General features: G+C 38.0%; 1 pseudogene; it reads left to right on the top strand.

Annotated features, from left to right (window-relative positions):
• Nucleotides 1-18,753, top strand: part of LOC149145067 (14-3-3-like protein GF14-C) — a 186,288-nt pseudogene that overhangs the window by 83,124 nt on the left and 84,411 nt on the right.

Raw genomic sequence — 18,753 nt, forward strand, 5'->3', positions numbered from 1 at the left:
CTTGGAGAGCATGTAGGCCATCCTATAGATATCCACCATCCTAACCCTCAATCCCACACCTACGCCACCTCATTTCCATTGATTTCTTTCCTTCCGGTAGAAAAAACATAGAAACTAGTTTTAAAAAATATATATAAGGAAATAAAAAGAACAACACCTCCACAACTGACCTGCAGCTTACCAAATCCCTCTCCATTTCCATTATAATCCTTAGTAGCATCCTCACATCTCCCAACACAAGCATCAGCTAAAAATTTTAGAGGGACAAGTAGCTACAGGAGCTCCTATAGGATTTCCTGTAGCAGCTAATCCCCTTAAAATCAAGCTCCAACAGCAAAATAGGTGCAGCCACAGGAATGCAAAGGATGTTCAAAGCAAGATTTAGCTAAAGGGCACCTGTACGAGACAAACAAGCACATATCAAGAAGCAAAAAGCATATAGTAGAAGGTATACAGGCATGCAGCACTGAAATCTAAGCATGCAGTAGTAACAGAACCTAGCATCACCATAGCACGAGCATTCGACCTGCAGGTAAGTGTCTAACCCTCTCCTCTATTGCATCTATATAATTAAAAAATTGCATGAATGAATGAAATGGTTGGGATTAAACTAGAAGGTGGCTAGTTAACTGGCCACCCTCATCCACTTCAACTGCACTCATCCAGAGATCCCACGAACGTGTGCCTAGTCAACTCACAGAAAAATACAAAAAGACAGGTAGTGGCGGGTGTATAAACTCTGATGCAAACAATGGGAAGTGATTGTGGGTAGAAGTCATGAATACTCATGACGGCATAGCATTGGGGACCAATGGTCCGAATAATGGCAACGTACCCTTTTTGCCACCTCACATCATCACTGGAAATATCTCCAGTAAGCATAAGTACTCTCTCTCGAAGTTATTCAACACCTTTGTTTCCATTTTATCATCATCCCCGCGACTAAAGCAAGCTCCATACCACCTCCATAGCCTCAAAACCATCGCTCTCAATCATTTTCAGAACTCCTCCTCTTATTAGGTTCTACAGGAGCAGTAACAGCTTCTACAAGAGAACCTCCAGCCATTTCTATAGGAGGGCCAGGAAGCAGTTTTACAGGAGAAAACATGGGATTTTTGCTCAAATTAGGGTTGAAGAGGTGGGCTCTGTACAAACCCACCTTGGATATTCATATATTCAAGGAGTGATGCAATTTTAGGGAAGAATTAAGCCTGAAAAAGAAGAGGAATTGCATTAAAAAAGTTTGCCTGTTTCTTAAAGAAAAGCACAGTTTTTCTCTGTTTCCTATTTTTGCAAAAAAGTGTTGTCTCCTTCTCCACTTGAGGTATTCCAAAAGATTATAAACATAATGACAAGGGGATTCATGAGGAAGTAACCCCTGAATTCAGTCAGGCTCCATGAACATCCCGAGGTAATAGCCATTTTTACCAGAGCCAATTGGATGCCATTTTTTGAAAAATTTCGAGGGTATGATGAAGAAGTAACTCAAGAGTTTTCCCTTTCCTTGGAACGCCACTCAAAGACCCATGCCACTATTACTTTAGAGGTCTCACCATGGAAATCACCCCAGAGTTTATCAGTAGGGTTACCAATCTTCCACTTGGACTACCCTAGAGAAAAGATGAAAAGACACTGGGTCAAGTTTCCAAGAAAACCTTCTTCCAACAAAATGAGCATCCTGTAGAGGACAAGAATGGCATCAGAAGAAAAAGCATACCTTACCCTTAGGATGAGGTCAGTTACCAAATTACCAAGTACATTTCCAGTGAAGGGAGGTATAGCATAGTTTATGGTTACCATTTCAGACTTCTGCATGAGCTGAGATATGGCATGGATATTCCTGCACCCCAAAAACTTAGTATTCCCTATTTTCTCCTACAGTACCTTATAGACTCCAGCATTAAATTGAAGGCAGGAGGTCCAGATCAATTGGGTCACCATGGACTAATTAAATTGCTGGTGGAAGAAGCCCTCCGCACCTTCACAATCCCCATAGCCTGGGAGATTTTCAGAAATATGACAGGAGAAGATGATATAAAAGCCCTCACATATGACGTCAGTCCTTCTGAAAGTGAGGGGGAGGAACAAAAAGGGGAAGATGAGAAGGAAACCAAAACAGAGAAGGAAGAACCTAAAAAAGGGAAGGAAGAGAGTAAAACGGAGGAGAAAAAGACAAAGCAGAGAAGAAGGATCCTAGGACAGAAGAGAAAAAGACTAAAATAGACAAGAAAAAGACTAAACTAGAGAAGAATAAGACTAAAGCAAAGAAGGCAAAAACTAAACAAGATGAGAAGGAAACCAAAATAGAGCTAGAGGAAACAAAGCTAGAAGAGGAAGAAAATACAAAAGAAGGGGAAAAAGGGGCAAAGAAGACAGAAGTGTCTCCTGAGAAACTAGAAAGGGAAGCTTCAGTTGTTCTTGTTGTGCTCAACACCCCAATTAAAACCAAACAAAAGAGGAAAAGGCAACCATCAATGTATTTCAGGGCTCGAAAAAGCACAAGAATAAAAATAGGGAAGCCACAACCATCCTCAAAAGAGCCTATCATAATTGAAGATTCCCCTACTATCAAAAGGGAAGAATCTCCATCCAAAACCCCCATTACATATGAAAGAGGAAGTCCTAGATCTTCCACTTGGAAGGAAAGAATAAAACTACAGGACTCAAAAACAGTCCTACAAGAGGCACAAACTGCTCTACAAGAGACCCTAACAAAGCTACAGGAGACTGAGAAACTTTAGAAAAGGGCCAAAGAGCATACCAAGGGGAAGGATGAAACAATAGAGATTCAAGAACCTAACCCCCAGCCTATTTTTGGCTCTTATTACAATCTCCTTGATGGGGGGAAATCATCCCACCGAAGTTTGTAGTCCCACTTTCCTTTGAGCTGGAGAAAGAACGAGTAAGGAGCCATAGATGGATGCAAATTTCCAAGTCCAAAGGGGTGGAAGACATTGGCCACATGGAGAACAAGTTGAGAGAAATGGGTCAGGATTTGAGCACTGTAATACATATAGAAGGAATCAGAATAAAAGGACACACAATTGGCATGCATGGCCAGTTGGTCAATGGAGGCACTACAGTGCAGGCAACTAGCAAAATCATATGGAGTATACCTCAAAGACCAGTGGCTACGGCTTCAGATCAAGACCTTGGCACAAAGAGGCACCATGCCTTTTCAGGATTATAGATAGTTCATGGACCTATGTGACCACAGTTCAACAGAAGACAAGGCAAAGTTGGAAGAGTTTTATTTGCATAAAATGGCCCTCACTGATATGAACCTATGGGACCCCAACACTAGGTTAGGGGACTTGGAGCTGATGGTCATGGCATCATGGATGAATCATGAGGAGAAAAGGGCAACAGAAATCAAGAAGTTAATGGAAAAATAACAAAATGAGCCCCTAATGATTAGAGCAGAGTCATTAGACCTTATGGCTCTCATTAGCACACACCAGATACTTGCAAATGATCCTCAAAGTGCCCCATGTTGCAGCTCTCGCTCAGCTCATTTCGAGCTTACTTTTGTGAACAATTTTATGTAATGTAACTATTATTTTGATAATGGAGATGAAATATTTTCTGAGCCAGCACTGAGTTCTTTCAGAGGGCTAAAGCTCTTGGGTTAGGGCCCAATCCAAGCTTCCCAACACCTCTTGTTTTGTATTTATATGTCTTGTTGCAGTTCATGAATTAGTTGCTATTAGATAGATTTATTCCTTAGTAAAATAGGTTGCTTTTTGGTGATTTACATAGTTGTTTCCATTTCAGTTTGCTGAAGTAGGTTAAATAGTGATAGAATAAAGATACAAAAAGGCCATCAATAGATCGACCTTCTCTCGTCCCTTTGGGACCATGAGTTGAGGTCAAGACACTCTCGCTTCCACAAAACCACAGTTTTGCTTCCTCCATGCAATTTCTAGTGTTATAGTTTGATTTAGAGGTTAATACTTTGCTTCAGATCCATTTTTCCATACTCATTTCTATTTCTACAATAAATATCTTCCCATTCTTTCCTTTCCATATGGCATTTCTCAACATTTTATTTTCCTAGATCAGAATTTAGGTTAACATGAGATATAGTTCTGTTTTTTTTGGTACAACTAGTTCTTTTCTTGCTCAGTTTCAACGTTTGATTTGCAACTCTCTTCTAGTACATATCTGCTCATAATAAGTCATTAAAGAAGCCATCACCATCTCTTTTGCTACATGTTTCATATTTCATTCACAGCCCTTCACAAATCTGCCCTAACTTTTTATGTTTTCCTCATAAACTTTCCTCTCGACTCTTGAACAAATCCAACCATCATTTTATTTCCTAATCCTCCTTGATAAACCTCAAACACCTTAACACAGCCATCTAGTCTTCAGCTACTCTTTCCACCATTTTTCCACCTCTAAAACCTCTAAAACATCCCTCGACATCCTCCTATAGATCCTCCTATAGATCCCCTGCAACCTCCTGTAGAATTTCCTGTAAGTGACTTTTTGAAGTCTGATTATAGGGAAAGCCTCTATAAGGTTGCCGGAGGCCTCCTAGGACCCCTCCACACCTTCCTATACCTATGCAAATCCTAAGGTTTCCCTCCATAATCACCTAAATTTTGCTACATCCACAAATAAAAAGTTACATGCACGACCATTTCACATAAAATACATAAAAATCCAAAAAAGATGTTGTTTTCTTATTTCCTTCTAGAAATAGATTGAATAGGTGTAGTTTACTTAGTAGGTAATGGCACTCCTTTCCTAGATTTTCACCTCTCTTTTTGCAAAAGTAGGGTTAGTCGGTATATTAGGGTTTGCTACGTTTACTTCACATTTCAGTCTTCTTTCTCTTTCTGCAAGTAGAATAGCCTCTGTATAGTAAGCTTTCCTTTCTTTCATCACATATAAAGCTTCTTCTGGAATTCATAGAAGTTGGCCTGAGCTCCTAGTGATCTTGCGCCAGCTGATCAAATGATAGTCGATAGTAAGAACTAGTACTTGTGCATACAGCACCGTCGCTTCCAAGTTTGTTACAAAATACCGGGTTGCTAAAAGTAAAGTAGGAAGCCCTAGGAGTTGCAACATTATTGCTACAATACTGGTGCTCACCACTTTGCTGTCACACAGTAGCTTCATGCATGTTTCCAGGAATGTGGTGAGCATTAATGGGTCCATTTCTAGCTTCGGTTTGTCTCGCTTCCTGAAGTGGAGACATCAACAAAGATCTTCCTGGCTTCCTTGAAGGTTTCCTTAGCACGGTCCAAATCAAACTCTGGTTCCTTCGTCGGAGCCTTGCGAACCCAAGCACATTCTTTAGGCTACTTGCCTTTGTCATCCCCTATCATAATTACAAATTAGAGCACAATATTCACATTAGGGTCTTCCTCACGCGGCTCAGACCTCATCATTTGTAGGTTCTGAGTCGAGGCAGTTTGGAGTGTACCCTTGTCACACAACCTCGCTATTAGTGTGGGGAAATCCTCCATCTCATGATCAAACAATGTACAATACAGGCATGATGGACACATCAGATTCGTACAATCACAGGCATAATGTCCAGGCCCTTTGCAATTGTAACATATCAGCTATCTGCAACCTCTTCCAGGTCCTCCTCAACCTCGGCCTCATCCGCGACCCTGAAATTTGGTTCACGCCATCCCTATGTTCTGGTCAAGGGGTTGAGTTTCAGCCTAAACTCTGTAGGTATGAGTATGATCCATCATCAACTCATAACTTCCATAGGTGCGCTCATCATGTCCCACTGACCTACAGAAATTACAGAACAATGACTATGAATTCTGCGTGTTCTTTTGTAATAAATGGCAGTTATCTGTAGCATGCTTTCCTCCTATCTGAAAAATCGCCACCACAACATAGGTGTTGCGCTAGGTCCTACTTGTGCCTCCAGTCTCAATGGCATTGGTGCTCCTCCCATGAGGTAATTCACAAACATCGGGTAGTGGTCCTTGTCATGTCCCTGACCCTTGCACTTTACGCACCATACCTTGTTGTGCAATTTTGGGCAAGTTGTCTTGTCTTGTTTTAGACTCTACATCTCAAGGCACTAGTTTTTCAACTACACATGAATCTACTGAACTCCCAGGTTGGGATCCTGTATCTGGGTCTTTTGTAGTCTCATCGTGATCTCCAAGGCCTTGGCTTGAGTTTTTAGCCTCTATTGTGACAATGCATTCCTTAGATGCAGCGTTAATGATGCTACAAACCATTCGCGGCGTTGTCCATCTGTCAACATCATGTTAGCTTCACAAATTATGCACTTCAGTCTCTGATCCAACTCCCAAGGGGTCTCACCAGGTAGCATTATGATTTCCTTGAACCCAATGATCGACTGCACCTTTGACTTTGGCCTGCTAAATTCTTTGTTTAGCATAATTTGGATATCCGTGATCCTCACATTTGGATTGTCATTGGAATGCTTAATGTACCAGGTCAGTGTGCAATCCTGAAGAGCACTAACCAATGTTTCTTTCTTTATATTGTCATCTGTAGCTCCCTGCACTTCCCATACAGCTTTTATCACGAACCAAAACTGGTCTGGATCTTCATTTCCTACTCCCTTGAACACTGGTAACTTTATTTCACTTGCCATATTGACTTGCAGTGGTGGCGTAGGTGGTATGTGTAAATATGGGGGTGAAGACGGTGAAACTGGTGGTGGTGTGGGTGGGGGTGGTATGCATGGAATCCTTTGCCTTATCAAATTGATTGCACTTCTTTGTGAGACCTTCGTGAGCTCTTCCTCATCCCCTTGTGGAGGTGAAATCAAGGGGCTAGTTTCTATTTCCGCACTACCTTCATTTCTATAGATTCTCCCACTTCTCATAGCCATAAACATTAATTTACTCGCATAACTCGCTTTTCACACAGTAGCATTTTAATCCAAGTCTTCAAATACTTAACGTACTTACCTCGCGGTCCTTTGAGGAAGCATCGCTCTACCTCGCTATAGCTAATTGAAGTATCTACTGCGAACTCAGTGATGAATCCTCCTATAATTTGATCAATCCAATGATCCACAATGCACTCGATATTATCCTCTGATGCTTCCAATCTGCGCACCAACTCTGGAGTCCACACAATAGGTCTATCGAGCTTCCATCTTCCTTGGCTATCTATAGCTTCGTGATCCACTCGTATAGCTTAGTAGAGATGGAGGTGAAGAAAATTTCATGGATCTCCGTATATAAGTAGCAATCTAACCATGCTTCTTTTGATAGTCACGGATTCCTATTTTCCTGCGCTACGAACTTTTGAATCTTCCTATCCAACCAATCTTCAATTCCTTTCTTAGTTGAATTCCAATGACACAACATCGGACATCTCTATGCAAATCCTAGTCCTGGCAACAGAAAAATTTGTTGGCTTGTTGGGGCCTAACCCAGGTTTGGAGTTAATTAGCCAAACAAATCCTTGTACTACTGGCCCTTTTGGCAATAGTCTGCAGAGCACGAACTAAGGTCTCACCCGAAGTAGTATGGGGGGCGATGGAACTAGGTTTCCATACCCTTGAGATTTCTGAGAGGTTTGATTGGGTCCAACCATAAGTCCCTTCATTCAAGTTACTTTGCGCACTTCCCTATCCCTCACACCCTGATATACTTTCCTTCGTGCTTCCATAACTAGGGGCTGTGGAGATTCTGCACTGCTGGAGCAATGTTTTGCACTATTTCCCTAAGTCACGCCTGAGATCTTACTTATCTTCCTACACCAGTTAGTTATCTTCACGTAAATAGATGCCTTACGTTATATTTATTTATACAGCACATTCATATGAGTTCGTGTAGCAAATAAATAGTAAACTTGCAATTTATACCCAATAATACATGAAACAGGAAAAGATACACAAAAATATGATAAAACTTCTCTTTATTAATGCTTCCAATGGTTACAAACTCCACCTTCCCTACGCACTCAACTGCAAGGGTCCGCGCACTCAGTTGTGGACTACTAGGCCTCTAAACACACAACTCCAGAGCCTTCTCCTACTCTACACCCCAAAGACACAATGTACCCTTCGACTCAATCCCTTAGGTTCATCATGCTTTTATCGCTTAACTTCTTGATTAGCTATTTTCTATACTTAGAGCCTCACTCTATTTATACAATCCCATGGTCCGCGGACCATGCGTAGGTCTATTAAGCTGACATTACATTATAAAAACATGGGCGGACAACCCTGTGACTCTATTATGACTTCGTACTCCGTGCCCACAAATTGTAGGGTCTTTACAAAGGACTTGGTCAAAACTTGGGCTTTAAGCCCCAAAACATGCCTTGGGGATGATTCCACACCCAAAAAAATATCCTCTCCCCTTTTTAGCCTCACAAGGCATGTTTCTGCTAGCACAACTTTCCTCTTTTGAGGACAAAGCCCATTGTGTCAATTCTTGCAAGTGTTTTTGCAACCTTGAGTTAATATTAGCCAATTTTTTCTACTTCCAAGCAAGATCCAAAATTTATGCCTTGTAGTTCTTCAATTTGACATTTAAGCTCCTGAGCTCAACCTTCAAGTTCTTGAAGGTTCTTGTTCCTTGATCTGTCCATTTCCTAAGACACACTACAACGATACAAGCTTCCATTTACTTCCAATGAGTCTTTCTATGAGTTTCCACATACACTCAATTGTTAGTATTTTAATGGAATAATATAAATAGATATACCAACTATCATTTCTCCATGCTAGACCAAGCATAATCCCTATAGTTTTTCATGTATCCTAAAAAATTTCTAGTCACATGTTATAAACCAAAACAATATTAACAACTGTAGTAACTTGATGTTTAAAATACATAATTACATATACATTCATGTTAGCAAGTTTACATTCAACTTAGTAGGTTTAATCTCCTCACGAGGGCTTCACTCAGGGGAGAAATAACATAACACGTGGGTTGATATTGGGGGATGTATATTGAGGAAAAAATGACATAATATATTGGGGGATATATAGGGGGTAAAGAGTTTTTATATTGACGGGTATAAAAAATGAAGCACAAAGTAAACAAAATAATATAAAGGGGTGTAAAAAATGGATACCTACAATATCTGATGAAAGTGGGGGTTTTTAAATTGGGAAGGTGTACTGGTTTTGTATTAGTATGGGGTTAAATAATGTGATTTTTATAGTTATTTTCCAATATGTAGTCAAATTATTGGTATTGTTTAGTATGCCACAAGCGCACGTGATATATCAGAGGTGCATTGAGTGAAGCCCCCATGAATCTCCTACTCTTATAGATTTAGAAATCAGTCATGTATAGTGTCCATCAACAATAATTTTAAGTCAGTCGTCATTATTGGTTTTAAATATTAGCTTTTGTGCTAAAACCTACCATAGCCTTTGTGATCTTATGGCATACACATTTTCAAAAGTCAGTTAATTAGGAAACCACATGTCGCATCGCTATATATATATATCACATCTATAAAAGTATCATGGTTACGCATGCAACCAGTTCATGACCATTCCATTACAATGCTACACTGAACATTCACTTTCACAAGCATGATCATAGTGCCATAACCAACTCCTTCACAAGAAAAATACGAATCCCTCATATCATAGGTGCATTCACATGCCAAATCCTCCCAAGTGGGTAAGAACATACCACTTAAACAATCATGCAAAAACTAGGCAACTAGTTCTGCATAACTACAAAGATAACAAACATCCGTCATCACAAAAATAAATTGTACAGAATTTCAATATGACAAAAGAAAACATATGCAGTGCCATTACATTTTCCAATAAAATAAATCATACAAGACCAATCTTACAACCAACATATAAATCACAATCCAATGTTATAAGTGGAATACAACCTTATCCCTATTCAACTATGATGTTGATAGCTAGAGCCCCACCCTAGCTCCAAAGATCAAAGCACTAGATCTACTGCTTTATTAACTTGTAATAGGGCACCTGTTTATCCCCAATATCTATGGCTGCAATTTTATCTACACTTCCATGATAGAACCCATCCTTTCACAGTGTTGAACTTGGATGTTTTCATACCACCCTGTAACAAATACCCCCCTAATCCTTGCCCCAACTAAGGTTAGAATGTAATTGTTACTGTGCTAATCCAATCCCCAAGGTTCAGTTATAGAGATGGGGTCTAAATTTTTTGACCTTTTTCAACTTCTCCAAAATCTAAAATGGATACCATCGTTGTGTTTGTCTTGTCAATACCTTTCCAATGATATAAAATTTACCTTGATCTAACTTACAGATCAAAATATGTGGCCATTCAAAGATGGGTCGATTACTACCTTGCGATGTTAACATTGATCCCATGTGGCAATTGCATACCAACCCACGTGGTGCTTTGTGTGCCATATTTTCCATCATGGACCAATCCATGTAGATAGACACACTCCTCTAAGTAATCGAAGGTAGACCTATTCCCAAATTCATAGCACATTCAAACTTATCAATGAGGTCTGATCAATGACCCCCTGCCCTATAGGTCGACATGGCCTCCCTCCAGGACCATCTATTCTTTAGTTCGTAACTAGCTTAACCATGACCTAGCCATTTGGCTTGATTCCCAACCCCTTACTAGCAGGTCCCACTGATAGATCTACTATTTACGTTGGGTTGGACACAACTTCACTCAAGCTCTTAACCTTTTCAACTGACCTCACAACCCTCCACTTAGCAGTCCCACTTGACTATGCCATTGGGCCCAACTAGCCCAATCTCTAACATATGATAGTTCACATTAAAAATTTATCAATGGTTTGGATTAAATGCACCACCCCCTCCCTCACTAACGTCACAAATGGAGGCATCACTGTATGAATTTTGCTTCATGGTTCTAGGGCACATATTCTACAGTTCGTCGCTCCTTCAATCATCTAATAACCCATATAAAATTATGCCACCACCCCCTCCCCTTGCTGATGTCATAGAGGGGTGTCACTATTTTGGTTCCACTCAAGTCTCCTAGCTTACCATCTAAATGTACTTTGAATCTTCACCTCTTCCGATGGTTTGTGTGTCCTTATCCTCCCTTGCTAACATCACAAGGTGAAGGCCCAACCAATTTCTTGTTTTTCGATTTCTTGAGGCTCATTCAATTAGCACGATCCAAGTTAGACTCCCCCCTACCCTTTTTGACATCACAAGGGAGAGGCCTCACTATCCTGTCAACTATCGATTTGGTAAGAAAATCTTAGCCATTCATTTTGACCCTAGGTTTTACCCTTGGTTATGATATGAAATTATATGGTCAATGGCCTAACCCTTAGGGATAATACCTATGATACAATGGCGTGTCAAAATGGATACGTTTGTCACCTTCAAACGATGCACTGGGTGCCTTATTTCCCCCCTCTCTTTAGGACTTTTTCTAAGTCATGTTCCTATCATGTGACCAAGGCTCTCCCCACACCTTGGTCACCCATTTCATGGCGCAATTGTGTATTATAATATACACTACATTTGTGGCTTCCGGGCCATCAACCCATTTTTTTCTACAAACACACATAGGTTTGGACCCATTGGTTTTATAGACAATTGTGACTAATTTTGGAGACCAACCTGATGCACTGAAGGTTTTATATGGTCCACTGTGGCCTTTTCACATATAGATAATGAAGTGAAACTTAAGAGCCAATTCTTTAGGTGATAAAATAAATAGGGCTGGGACTTTCCCATTCATTTTCACAGAGGTCCTTAAGAAATTCTCAACTCACAACAACTTAGAGGTCTACAGGCCTCTTAGGTTGATAACAATGACATAAATTAGGTCCATCTTAACTCATAGATCTACTGGTCTCTTAGGCTAATAAAAAACATAGTACAAATCATGAAAACAAAAAGGAAACAACATAATTCTCAAAATTCCTATAGGAAATCAACATTTCATAGGTAGATAGGAAATCTAATTCCAATTCGATTCACAGGCATAAACCACACATTTGACAATTAAATCGACATCATTGTAGCCTTGTAGCTAACACGATGAACAAATTTTAGACATTTAATTAGAATAGATATAGAATTACTTACCTTATATAATATATAAGTTCTCCCATTATGAGCGTGATGTCAACTCTCCACTCAACCATATATAGTTGTAGCTAAGTCTTACTTGCAACTATCACCTCTGAGCCAAATTCTAGTGCTTGAGATAGAGTGTTATTGGAAAAGAGAAAAATTGGTTTGTTATATTGAAACATGATGAAACAAGGTCACACAACCTTTATCTACCAACTACAAAACTTTCCACTCAATCTCCCAAACATTACATACAACACTAACATCCATGCTAGGATATCATACAATAGAGAATTATCAACTCACTTTTAGGAGAGAATGTCCACACTAAAGGAAACTCAATCAGTCGATAAACTACTGATAGGGGGAAGAAATGACCTATCTTGGTTGTTCATAGTGAGCCAAACCCTAGAGCTTCAGCCTGCAAGGAAAATCCTAGTGGTTCTTTGCAATACATTTGGTTCTTCAATCCCAAGCTTCTAGTAGGTTCTTCAACCCTTAGGCAAGCCTCTTATCTCTATAATATTTCACCCAAGAAGCCTCTATTAAAGGACTTCTCCACTAGTATTCTTTTCCAATGGTTGATTCTTATGTTTCTCTCTACCACACATTCGATCCTTGGAGGAATTTTCATAGTGGTTTTTCTTTTTTCTCTTCCACTATGCATCCCTACAAGAGTGAGAGTGTGTTCCTCCCCTTGTCATCTTGTTTTCCTTCCTCCTAACATACCAACCATCCATATTTTCCCAAGGCTCCATATAGTCAAGTGTTAGACTATATGGAGCCTTGGGAAAATATGGACGGGTTGCATGTCTTTAACCTTTGTGCTCTTATTAGTTGTTGTTGGAGTTGAAGGACACATGGGCTTGTACTTGCCTCTTTAGTAAAATTTAATGCATTATAAGCTCATTTAATCTTCTCAGGAAACCCATGGATGATGTATTTAATTTTTCCAATTCCTTAAGAAATGTCCCTCCCCAAGAAACTAAGATATGTGTCCCACACTCAACCATTTAATAATTACAATTATTAAAAATTAGAGAAATATTAACCAATAGATGTCACATATTGACATAATATCATGATACCTCCTCTGCCATCCTGGCTATCTTCTACCCTATCAAGTGTTAGACTATATGGAGCCTTGGGAAAATATGGACGGGTTGCATGTCTTTAACCTTTGTGCTCTTATTAGTTGTTGTTGGAGTTGAAGGACACATGGTCTTGTACTTGCCTCTTTAGTAAAATTTAATGCATTATAAGCTCATTTAATCTTCTCAGGCAACCCATGGATGATGTATTTAATTTTTCCAATTCCTTAAGAAATGTCCCTCCCCAAGAAACTAGGATATGTGTCCCACTCTCAACCATTTAATAATTACAATTATTAAAAATTAGAGAAATATTAACCAACAGATGTCACATATTGACATAATATCATGGTACCTCCTCTGCCATCCTGGCTATCTTCTACCCTATCTCCCAACTCCATGATTTCACCTATGTCACAACATTTAATTTATTTGATGAGATATACTCAAAATTCGAAACCATAATTTTCAATTTCCTAATCCTTACTTCACCCCAAGCCTGATCTCATAAGCATGAGATTTGTAGTCATGTCATTGGACTCCCTTGCAAGTGTTTTTGATTAGTCATTGTGGCTTTGATATCATACAACATTCCAATATTTTTTCCTGCAACTTGATCTTCCAATCAACCAATGACTTGTTATTTTTTATATACATATACTTATAATCTCCTTATTGCATAAATTCATAGTCGATTGAAGTGAATTTGGAATTGTCACACACATAACAATTCTATTGCCTCAATTCAACTAAAGTGAAATAATATTATAATGTAATATGCATGTTCATCGTATTTATCCCAAGAATTTCATAATGCAATTAATCATTCGCTCCAACAGATTAATAAGTAAGCACTGAGAACTGTATATCTCTAAATTCCTTAATATTTTAATTCTCCATTTCACTTAGCAGGAATTGAAAAAACCATTGAAATATTTCATATTTAAGGTCCCCTTCCTTCACCATACCACTTCTTGGTATCCATGCAAGAATACATTAATTTGAAATATTAGTTTCCAAATTTAGGTTAAGTATTCCTTACTCAATTATTTTCCTTTTCCCTTTTCCCTTGGATCATTGTTTGCATTGTTTACTTGGCCATCAATAATAACACTTTCCACTGAATATTTTTTATGGTTCCAACTGGTTGTTAACATTCTTATTGTTGCAATACCTAACAGTTCATGAAATAATCTCATCCTCACACATTAGTAATACATTCATTTACTCCACCATTCCTAGCCTTCAATGAAAATTTCATTCAAACATTTTCCTTCACATTTAATTCCAACATGTCCTCATCCATGTGTTGATGGTGCTATAATCTTCCAACTGTAAGTGGTCTTCCCAACGTGAAGTCCCAATTAGACCTCACACCATTTGGAGTAGCAGCCACATATGGAGTATTGAGATGACCACCATAACTTAAGATACCTTGGCTGCAATGAATAACATAAGAGAGTATGCACATATCCTTTGAAATTAGAAAGTAAGTTGACACTATGAAACACCAATTGCATTGTGTAAAAGGAGGCTTTCATGAGAGGGGATACAAAGCAAGTCTCTAGAAGGAATGTAATAGTATTATCCTAATAGAGGCATACAAGATCAAGGAAATATTTGTTAATTATCTCGACAAGTAGTTCACATAGACACAACAATCATTAAAGAAAATACAACACACATTCAACAAGGTAACAACCAAAGCCAATAAAGTAGTTCAATTTCTTTGGTACATATGAACTTAACATTTATCGCAAACAGATAAAGAATAGCCTTACAATATTCATGATACATGCATGAAAGTGTGTTGGTTCAATGAGCTTATAATTATTAAGCGAAAGATCCAAGTACACAATTACAATGATGAGAAACTAGCTCCAATAGTGGAACATTAAGTCACTTCTTACTTTCCAAAGAATGATCTTCTCCCTTATTCCAAGTTGAAGAATCAACGTATATCTCTCCAAATTCTCAGGCTCAAAAATCTCTTTGTTTGATTTATGAGGTTTATTTTATAGCAAGAGGAATGACCTTTCATATCCCTTATGACATATGACTTATTCTCATGACTCTTAGATTCCTAAGTGACCTCTGAACTTCTATTGACACTTTGGTCCACATGTTATTTTTCATATTCCACATCTGACTCTTAGACTTCCACAAATTTGCATTTTTTCATTTTTTGAAAATACATAATTACATTCCACAAAATGTGGGAAAATACATGAAAAACATAGGACTATGTGATGACACGTTGAGAGGCTATGTGTTGGCTACTATGACATATGACTTCATTTTGGTGTATCCATGCCAAGTGTGTCTCCTTACTACTATGTCTTACATTCTTGATGATAGATCTGATATGTACTTCACATTCATCCTCCAAAGGGTCTTGGATCAATATTGAAATATTCTAAGTAATCATAAATGTCACCATTCTATCATGCTCTGGGATCTCTTCATGTATGCATGATGGTTCTTTTTTTTCCTTATTCTTTGCAAGTGTCTCTTTGTTTCTTCTCCTTAACATCTTCCCTTGAAATCACCTTACCATCATGAGGTGGTAAAATTTCCAATGAAGTTCACTTAAGACAAGGCAAGATCAATCCAGGAATCATCTATTCTACCCCTGTGATGGGCCTGTGTAAGAGTTGAGATGGATAGGTTTGTTGGAATTTGCATAGATGAGCTCTGTAGTGGTGAGGCAAGACACTACTACTCATAGGAAATGCACAATGCACTATAAGGAGGGGCTCTTTGGGGTCCAACATGGTGAGAAAGTGTAAAAGGAAAGGGTGATGAGCTTGTTGACTGAAAGTGTGAAGTGCGCAGGGTTCAATGGAAATGAAGGAAGTGATAGAGTATTTGAGATTCACAGTGATTGAGGGAAGGCCTCACTATGAAATATAAATTAAAAATTCATGGAGGGGGACAAGGAAGAACATGACATAGCACAGTGAGGGGTTTCAATCAATAGAGGAGGCAAGACTAGGATTTGCAACTGTGCAATGCACAATTATTGAGGGGAAAACTCCTATGATTTAATAGTTGAGGGCTATAGTGTCTCAGAGGTGGACTTAATATCAAATAGAAATGTGAAATACATAAAATGAGGATCGTTGGAATAGAGGATTGTGCAGATGGATTAGGAAAGGAGCAGAAATTCAAGTCACTTTTTTAGGAAGATTGTCACTACACTGTGAAGGAAAGGGAGCCTATTTATTGCATAGTTTTTCATTGCAAGGGGATGGAAGAGTTCATTTATGAAAACTATAAGTGCTCCATTGTTTATATGAAGAATCACTGATCAAGCCTTGATGCAATAAGTTAATACAAGCAACAAATCTTAGTGACCATATTTTGAAGGTGCTCAATGTGCAACGATAGGAGTTAACCTGAGAAACAATAAATGCCCAAGTCTGGGAGGTAAAGTTTTAATAAATGAGGCTCATGAATAGGTATTGGTCATCACTTGGGGGTGGGTTAATTCCTTCATAACTTACACTAGTAAGGAGGGCCAAGAATAGCTCCATAATGGCTAAGTATGGGACCATTAGAATAAGAGAGAGAAAAACATTTGAATGAGACTCAACCATAGATCACACACATGAATTCCATCAATAAAGTATAGTGGAATTTACATGACTCACGCTCAATAATCACACCTTTAAATGACTGCAAAGCAACACTTATTTCTAAGTGTGACAGCTAAAACGTAGCATTGCAACACTTAGAACACAAGTTATGATAGAAGTTTCAACAATCACCATAAAGTGTGATAAGATATAGGAATGTGTCTAGTGCATATTCTTATGATATATAGGACCACCTAATGTGGAATAGTGCACTAGAGCTACCTATGGTGATAAACAAAGATTCGACACACACAGGAGTGGAAATAGTTAAAAGAGACACTAGCAACAATAAGAAAAAGTGAGAATGACACTTGAAAAAGCTAAAGAAAGTGAAAGAAACACATGCCAAAGTGAATATAAAGTGACAAAAAAACTTCTTGAGAATCCTTAATCCAACCAGAAATCGAATCTTGAGAATTAGAAAATCTATATCTGAAATATCGAAAATCTTTCAAGGAGTTTGCATTTAGTAAAACCATGCAAATAAAATAATTTTGGGCGGAAATTGAGATCTGACTTATTTCAGGGATCTCACTAGAGTCATGAGAATCTATCATAACCATCAATCAAATTTGAAGTTCCTCGACTTCCTAACAAGTCCAAGAAATTTCAAGGATCATAGAATTGCATTTTAAAGATTGCATCAAATTTTGCATTATGTGTGGGCATCTATTACCAGTAATTTCAACAAGATCACCACTATTCGGATGACAACCGTCTACATCACTCATTTGATTTGATTCATCAAACTCAAGAAATAGGTTAATCAAGTCATAATATTATTCTAATTTCACATCTAAGGATGGATAGATTGGATAAATCTCATTGGTAACCTGAACTAAAAAATTATCCTCATGCAATACTATGGAAATGATCAAGAATAGAATAGATGCTCATTGATTTCATTTCTTTCTTCTTCATCATGGATAACCTCACTACCTTGTTTGAATTAAAAATTATGTTGATATGATGGGAGATTCAAAGAGTATGGCATATTTTCATTACAAGCAATAGGACACAAGGAATAGTGAGTTGAAGAGGAAGTTTCTATAAGAAAATCTTCTTTGATTGAATGAGATTCTAAATATAAATTTTTCAAACCAAAATCTTCTTAAGAAACTGAAATATCAATTGGTTCACTTGGGAATTCATTATCATACACATCAACGTAGTCATCATCATCAAAATGATGGTTTCCCAAGACTTTATATTGATTAATAAAATTGATTTCATTTCATTTACGATTGATATTAATAGATTCTAAATCAGACCATAATGGAGGAAAATCATCTTGACATTTGAAAAAAATGAGAGATTGAAAGAATATTCACCTTTGTACTCCTCTACCTATGAAATGTGACTACCTTGCACCTAATCACTCTTTGGATTGGAAAACTGAAAATCAACAGAGTTTGAAAGAGATCGATCAAATAGATCAAGGGACAAGGGATCATGAGAAAGTGATGATAGAGGATGATAGGTTTCTGTTGAAAATATCATACTCTCATTCAAATAAAAAAATCAAGATTGAAGTTATGAGTTTTAATATCATCTTGAAAGATATAGGGATCAATTTCCACCTTATGCTTCATGAATTCATCAAAATATTGACTAGAGAGAAAGAATGAGGATGGGATGAATGGGTCATCAATATAATTTTCAAATTTCTCAATGTTAACAGAAACACCATAGAATTCCTTATTAGGCAATGAAAATGGAGGAGGACAAGGGACAAAAGGATAATAGTTTCCTCCTTTGAAATTAGAGGTATCTCATGATTTGCAAAATCTGGGAGAGAAAAATCACCCAAGGATTCATATTCACAATGTTTCAAAGAGATTTGAACCAAATGTTGAAACTTTTCTTTAAATAAATCTCAATCTGTATCTTCTTAAGAAAAATCATAACATAGTTGGAGAAATCTATTAACAAAATCCTCAATTGAGTTATCAGGGTTCATTCTTAGTTGATTAATCCTTTTATGAACATCTCCATAATCATACATATA

Source organism: Pinus tabuliformis, chromosome X (assembly GCF_031772625.1).
Source record: "Pinus tabuliformis cultivar Carrire ecotype Pingquan chromosome X, CPIR1, whole genome shotgun sequence".
NCBI classification, from domain to species: Eukaryota; Viridiplantae; Streptophyta; class Pinopsida; order Pinales; family Pinaceae; genus Pinus; species Pinus tabuliformis.